Below are 8,484 nucleotides of genomic sequence, written 5' to 3'. Positions count from 1 at the left end.
ATAATTTTCCCCACTCTTTATCTGTGCCTAAACCTAAACGTAGATTCCATGATCAAAGCTTCTTTCTTAGAACTGCACGCCTGTGGAATTGTCTTCCGTTTTCCTGCTTTCCAGCTGTCTATAATATGGTTTTCTTCAAGTCCAACGTGAACAAGTTTCTGATGAGCCATTCCACTTAAGTTAACAAATTTACCGAACTTCCATTACTATCGATTACTATATTGTCCTTTTGACTACTCTACACTTATCCTTAAGTGGCCTATCGGCCTTGATAAGTGGTGACGCCTATGTAAAAAAAAAAAAAAAAAAAATCATCTGTGTGGATTTCTGAGTTGTGGCGGAAGCTCATATGCCGAAATACACCAGAGAATCCATCATACAGGGTGGAACCATAAATTTGTTGCCTTAAAGAAAACAACAGCTTTATTTTAAAACTTTTATTGAAAAAAATCGATTCGGGTAACTTGATTATGTAACAGAGCTGACATCTATTCAAGGTAGCCAGCTTTAGCCTCAATCACCACCTCCATACGGATCAGGCTGACTTTGGTGTTGTGGAAGGTCATGTTGGTGATGTTCTTGACATATGACCAAACAGAATTAGTTCAGTGGGCTCACGTGGGGGGGAGGAGGGGGGCAGTAAAAGAAGCATACAAAGTCTTAGCACTCCTTCTGAAGCCAAGCCTGGATCTCTTTGGACTTGTGGGTCGGCTGCCACAGCCAGGGTCTGCCAGCAGCCACCTGATTGTACCAGGGGGTCACCACACTCTTCAGCACATACAGGTACACTTTGATGTCGGCTTTCAAGCTGACTTTGAAGATGTGAGGTGGCATGATGTGGCCCTCACTTGAAACCACACCAAAGACCATAACCGTGGATGAGCTGTGCCCTCAAGCATTGAACCATCCGGATTTGCATTTTGAGAGTGCTGGCAATGGTTTCGCTGTCATAACTTGTACCAGTAGAGAACATGGGTTGTACAGCGGTGAATCTCTGATCATGCTCGTTGAACATAGTGTCACTTTCAGACTTGATAGAAAGCTTCTATCGCTCTTGGGGTTTGTATACAATTGGTCAACTAGTAGATGGTTTTCATCAGACGGAAATGGAATGTCATCTTTTCTAGAACGACAGTTTTATCGTTTCACCCAAGTATATATCTATCTATATTCCTATAAATTTGTTTGTTTTTTGTGTGTATTGATATTTATATTAAAAACCCTTTTTTCTATTTATTTTAAAACAATACAACTTTGTTATATATGAGTCATGAAATTGCATTCACTAGCAAAAGATCTAACTAATTTGCATATTCTTTTAAACATTCATTTTAATTAATTCCCTATTAGTTTTTTTCGTTTTTTATATTGGATGATCATATCAAGTTTACCATTATGTGTAATTATATTCATGCAGATATTCTACTTGATTTATACTTGCGTAAAAAGTTTATAGTAAACACAAACGTCTTTCTATACATATTTCTGTATGCATATATATATTTATATATATTTGTTTAAAAATTTTGCCTACCAAATTCCTCTGTCAGTTTATAGTCTACAGACATGAAACTTAATATATAGGGTATTCAAACCCATGCAAAACTTTATATTTGGGTTTTAGCTGGGAAAATTGGCGCAAAAGTGTGACATTAGAAAAATGGAATTCACCAGGTGATGGTCGAACGATGGCATTACGAATATGCATGCATAACGTAATAGCTATTTGGTTCATGCTTTAATTTTTAGCCTTGCAGCAAACATGTCTTCATAGCTCAGACATTAAAGTCAAAGGAAAAAGTAAATCGTAGGCTAAATGTTTTGGTTTCGATTCTCGGTGGTGGCGCATGAGTCATTTTTTTTTAACTTTAAATCATTACTATATATTGGGTCCAATATAATATAATAATAACTATATATTGGGTCCAATATAATATAATAATAAATATGAAATCTGCATTAATGAAAATATCATATTAAAGCATATTTTACGACCGGGCAATGCCGGGCCATTTGCTAGTATATATATATATATATATATATATATATATACTAGCTGTACGCGACCACACATTGCTGTGGCTCAATAAGGTTAAACAAAAAAAAGAGAGTGTATATTTCTTATATGCATAATTTCACAATACTTTTGGTTCGATTTTCTGTGTAGCTATAAAGTTTTGCCCACTCTAGAACATGCAACATGTAATTATCCATGTGTTGTAAGGATTGTCATTTATTGGATTGGCACTTCATGATCACTGTGCTCAGGCATTTAATTGTGTTAATGCCATAATATGAATAATCTGCACGGATCAGAATTTTGTATCTTCCATAAATCAAAAACCAACCTTCAAGGGACAATACTTGAATTTCAACTACCATCCAACATAAAAAAGGAATTGTCCAATGCTTACAACATCGTGCCAGAATATGTGATAGTGATAACACACACCAAGAGGACATGGACAACCTAAGAATAACCCTCCACCACAATGACTAGCTGTTACAAGTGTTACATCAGCTTTGAAAAACCAGGAACAAACACTAAAGGACAATATCGGAAAATTCGCCACAGTTTGCACACCACACATAAAGAGCCTATCTGAAAAAATACTTTAAATATACAATCCATATGACATCAGAATAATTTTTAAGAGTGGCTCGACTCTCAAAAGACATACCTAGTATGAGTCAAGCCCCTGATGAAAGTCTCATGACAAAAACTGTATATGGGAGATGCAAATGCAGAAAACTATACAAAGATGAGACCAGTTACCCCCTAAAAGACAAGGCTAGAACATCATACAGCCGTGACACAGGGAGAGGTCAAAAAGTCAGGACTAGCTGATCACATATGAAATGAAAAAGGAACACACTCCTTTTTGTGGAATGAGGTCAAAATAATTGAAATAAGATTGAAAGTTAGACGACTTTAAGAAGCGGCACTCATGTAAAAAAAATAAATAAATAAATAAATAATAAACAAACCCAGAGATCAACAGTATATGGGAACCTCTAATTATGAAGAAAAACAAAAATTGTACAACCTCTCCTTAAAATTTCAATGATAAAAGATAATACCTTGTCAAACTTCATAAAAATTAGCTGCCTTTGTCAACCAAATTTTTTTTCACACATACAAAACCACGGCAAAAAAACAAAACCAACTTCAAAAATAGAAAACCATCTAGAGCCACTTTACTTTCTTTTCCAAGATGGCAACTAACATGCAACATCAACCAAAACGTTGCGCAAATAATAATCAAGATGAGAACAATAGTCCAATCAAAACAAATAATAAACAATCAGCCCTCATCTAAAAAATTCAAAACAGTAAAACAGTCAGGTATTAATTTATTTGACCTGCAAGTGTCTGAAGTACTTCCCTACTGATTAGATTTCAAACACCATTTGCATTTTCTCAATTTATATAAAAAAAAGAAAAACTCATGGAGCTTATTGGCTTATCATCCATGTTTATTATCCAATGAAAATTACTTGTCAGTATCAGGAAATGTTTGTTAGTAGAGAAAACATTGAACCGGATATAAGTAATTGATTAAATCAACTGCAATTTCAATTTCTACATTTTTAAACACAGACTGAGAATTTCTATAAATGACTGAATAGCTAGAATCAAATACTGAAGGAGGTAATTGATGACCAAATTTAACAAATTGACTTTCTTTTATTATATATAAATAGTTTACATAAATTTATTAGATTTCAAAGTCAGAAAAAAAACGGCCTTTTTAAAATTAATAATGGAAATTGGAGTTGAACATTGGGAATATTGGTAAAGTGAGGACCATGCTATCGTCAGAATTTTCCAGAAAATGTCGGTGTGTGCAAACGTTAGCCAATTTTTTCAATAAAATTTTTCTGTTATTATCAAAATAATTAAATGAAAAATTAATTGAAAAATAAAAATAAAATGAAACTAAGAAAATTAAAATTTAAAATTTAAATTTAAAAAAAAAAGCACTTATTGTAAGAAAATTTTCATGAATATTTTTTACATAAATGTACATACATTGTAAGGAAAATTTTATAAATAAATATACATAAATGTACATACATGGTAAGGAAAATTTTATGAACATTTTTTGAATAACAAACAACTGATAATAAACAAAAGATTTTTAGATTTTTTTATAAGATTTTTCTTTTTTTGTTGTCCAAATCAAGATAAATCTTAAGATTTTTTTATAATAAATCAGTAGTAAAAATTGATAAAAAAAAATGTTTTCGTAAATGACTGCGATTTCATTGGCTCAACATTGTGTGCCCTTTCTGCATTTTACATAAACTGCCTTGAAAATTCTGAAGATAGCATGATTTTCATACTGCATAAGGTCTGGAACATTGACTTCCCTGGCTTAGGGATTGGTGTGGCATGTTCTAGTTCCATTGGGACAAGTGAATAACTTTTAATAAAAGTTTCAATCAATGTTTTCTGTGCAACTATGGCTGAAATAGTAATATACATTAGAATCCCAAGAAAAAAGAAAACTTGTCGTCTGCAAAAAGATTGGTTTGACACATACGTTGTGTAGGAGATTCGAATAGTCAAAATCAAAATAAGTTTCTCAGCCTGAGGAGGTGGATGGCAGCACGATCTCATGTGTTTGAAGAGCAAACAGCAAAGAAAAATTTTCTAAGCAATTCTAACTAAAAAAAAAAAAAAAAAGTCAAAATTGTGTATTCAGGAAAGGGCAACAAGAAGTGATTCTTTGATAAAAAAAAAAAAGTTATCCAAACCAGAGTTGCACAGAATACACTTTCCAGTTTTCTTTTTTAAACCGGTTATATATGTATGTAAATATTTTTTGAAATTTGGAGAATATTGTATATTTTTGTAAAAAATTATAACAGTTACAGAGAAGATATTTGCAGAATAGATTTAGTAAAAAAACATTGAATTTGTGATCAGAGGACATAAAACTTCATGTGATTCGTCTGCAACCAAGTAAATTGCTGGACGAGTTATTCTTCATGTTTGTTTGTTTTTAGAAATGTGTTAAATGTGGCAATATTTTCAGAGGAACCATGATGGACAAAAAAGTTCTCTCTAGGTACAAGTGCTATGTAGTAGATTGAGCACAAGAGGGTATTTGTTATTTGTCTGTCTGTCAATCTATTTATCTATGTGTATTATCGATATATTTCTTGAACTAGTTATCTATTTCTGTATCTATCCATCTCGATCTAAAATTTATAATTTTGTGACTGAAGGTGACAGTAGGCTTCCCAGGAGGCTCTGCATCCATTTTTTTTTTTCATCTCCTCGTGGTCCCAATACTTCACAATCAGTTCTGATGAAGCGAGCTGCTGCATTTGAATTTGTCCAGACCATCTCTACCCATTTTCTCATTCAGATGCTGTTCCAATTTTCTCAAGACTTTATCAGGTTCAGAAATGATGCCAAGAAGGAAGCATTACAATGCAAAAACTCCATATTTCCATCAGTGTCAAGTGTATCCATCCTCTGTAAGTTAAACGCTTTGTCAAACGATTTCATGACACTTGCTCTGTCACTCATAAAGCCAGTCAGATTCTGTAATTTGATTATTTGTGTACAGATCAGCCAACTCTTGGACAGATTAAAGGCCACATCAATTTGAGTATCTGAATCTTCTTTGTATACAGAAGTGAATCCACATATAAGGAACTGACCACTATCTGTTGAAAGTTGGTGTCCTACAATCTTTTGGTGATTCCTAGTTGTGCCATCAGAATGCAAATCTACATTGCTTGACTGTAGTAATGCTTCAGCTATTTGTTGTTTGGCTAGGACATGCCCTTTGTCAGCATACCAAAGAGATGATCTCTCTGATGGTCTTTTGGATCTATAACTGTGAAATATGTTTTACTACAATGTCAATTACCTTTCCACAATTCTTGTCAGATACTTCTGCTTGCCCTATCAGTTCAATGACGCACTTTATGACATCTTTGGTATACCGCTTGCTATTATGTTCCCTCATAGCAACATTCTTCTCCCAGGCCTGATTAAGCAAATCAACTTTCAACTGTTTGATTTTCAACTTCATTATTTTTCTTTTCTTGTGAAGTTTTCTCGAATTAGAAATAAGGGGGGTTTTTTTCAGTTGCAGTTTCAACTTCAAAATTTGTTTTGACATTATTTGATTGGCCGCTCTTTCCATCTTTTCTTATTCAGTTTTTACCCCCATCTTTTCAAACACTTGTGCAATGCTGAGTGTTTAATTTTTGAACGCTCCTGATTTCTCTGCTGCAGAGTAGACAAGGTACTTTCTAGTTTAATTTTATTTTCCTCATATTGCTGTTGTAATGATGACAATAAATCTTTGTTTTTTTTCTCAACTCTTCATCTTTCTGCTACAAATGGTCATGAAATGAATGTATCTTTTCTGTCAGTATGTTTCTCATGGTGTGGACTTTATCTTTGTTCCGTTTTTTTCTGCATATATTCCACTTCTCCCCTGAATTATTTTATCTGAATGGTTTTTGACCCTGGGAGCAATGGTGAATTTTCTAGGTGGCTTTTATTATCCTTAGCCGGATTTTGTTGAATAGCAGTCTCTTTTTACAAGCTGGCATAGCTTTTACAATAGTTGTGCTGAACTAGATTTTACAATGGTTGTGGTGACATCCTCACTGGTTGGTTGACACCAGTAATATACTTTCAGAAAGTCTTCATAATTTTGATTATGATGCCAAGATTTACAGAGATTTCTAGATTTTGTCTGAATTTTATTTGTTTCCCAAATAGCTGCTTATCAATGGAACATCCAGATAGATACTCTGCAGCCGGGCATATCCAGGATGATGGAAATACCTCTTTCTTTTGTTAGAAAACTAAGTCCTAAATGATGCAATTTGTAAGTGCAATTACTTCTGGTCGCCTTGAAAAACTTGGACTAATCAGTTCATCTCTTGAAATACCAGCACATGACAAATGCTCTCCAACAAATTTTAGGTTTATCAAATAAAAATGTCTGGAATCCTGTTTTGTGTTTGCATGTACATTTGAACTGTAAGCATTTAATATAATTTATGCATATGTTTTTGTTTTTTAGAGCAGTAGCAAAGAAAATGCATTTTCTATGTTAGTTTTGTATATTAATAAAATTAAAATTCTTTTGCTTTATGAAGCAGAAGGTATAAGAATGTAAAAATATTAAACTTAAAGTCATGTTTATTAAAAATAATTAAAAATGAAATGTGCTGATGATATGCCAGCATCAGATTTCCCATATGAAAATGAGAATTTCTTGCACTAACATGACCACAAAAGAACGAGTTAATATTTATGAAGAATTATTGGAAAATGCTGAAACCATTAGTTCTGGAGTCTTTCTATTAAGGAGAAATCTTTCTAGACTGAGGTAATTTTTTTTTAAAAATGGAATATGCACCAGGAACAACTTTTGCGTTTACATGTATATGTGAACTGGAAACATGCAATATCATTTATGTGCGTTATTTTATTGCGATGACCAAAAAATGTCATTTTATCTTTGTCAATTATTGAAATTGTATTTTTTTCTGAAATGGTCGAATTAAGAACTCCCCCACCCCTCATAAAAGAAATGAAAAAAAAAAAAAATCGTACAACATAAGGTATTACTTTTCTTCTGAGATGATGAAAAGAGCAATAACCCCCCACCCATTTCCAAAATATAAGAAAATTGTAGAAATATTTACCTCAGTCTAAGAGAAAAACTTTGAGAATTCCTCCTAGACTGAGGTAAATATAAATTTGTTCAAAATAAATATTTTAAAAATGTTGAAACTATGTTTTGTCATCTCTACTCTTTCACTGTTTGAGAATTTCTTCTAGACTGAAGTGATTATAATTTTTTTTTTTCCAAAATGAGTATTTTAAAATGCTGAAACTTTGTTTTTCATCTTTCCTTGTTTGAGAATCCCTCTTGGACTAAGGTAACTACTAATTTATTTGAATTCAATGACCCTTACAAATTTTTTTTTTTTTTAAGCATACGAAAATAACGTTCCTATGTCGTAGGCATTTTTAAGGTGCATATGTACATGTGTTTAATAAATCTAGTAAAAAAAAAAAAAAAAAAAAAAAAAAAAAAAAAAAAAAAAAAAATCAACCAATTTTCAAGACTTTTGGATTAATTTATATTAAAATGTAGTTTTCGTAAAATATATGAGGGCAAATATTTTCTGTATGTGATCCCCCCATATATATGATATTACAAATTCCGAACAACGCATATAATCATATAATCATATAATGCTCATATTTTAGAAAACTGGAGACTTAAAACGCACATATTTTATCATTTACCATGAATTTGTAAAAAAAAAAGAAAATGATTAATATTATTTTTTTGGAAAAGAAATAATTTTTTCATTAATGTATACGGTACTCTGTTTAATACCAAAGAAGAAAAAAAAAAAAAAAAAAAAAAAAAAAATCTAAAAAATAATTTTTCAAATAAAAGATTTTAATTCCATTCTTCCAAACTTTCT

The sequence above is a fragment of the Euprymna scolopes genome, chromosome 40 (genome assembly GCF_053919585.1).
Source record: "Euprymna scolopes isolate OS-2025 chromosome 40, ASM5391958v1, whole genome shotgun sequence".
Taxonomy (NCBI): domain Eukaryota; kingdom Metazoa; phylum Mollusca; class Cephalopoda; order Sepiida; family Sepiolidae; genus Euprymna; species Euprymna scolopes.
Note: the sequence above shows the minus strand (reverse complement) of the source record.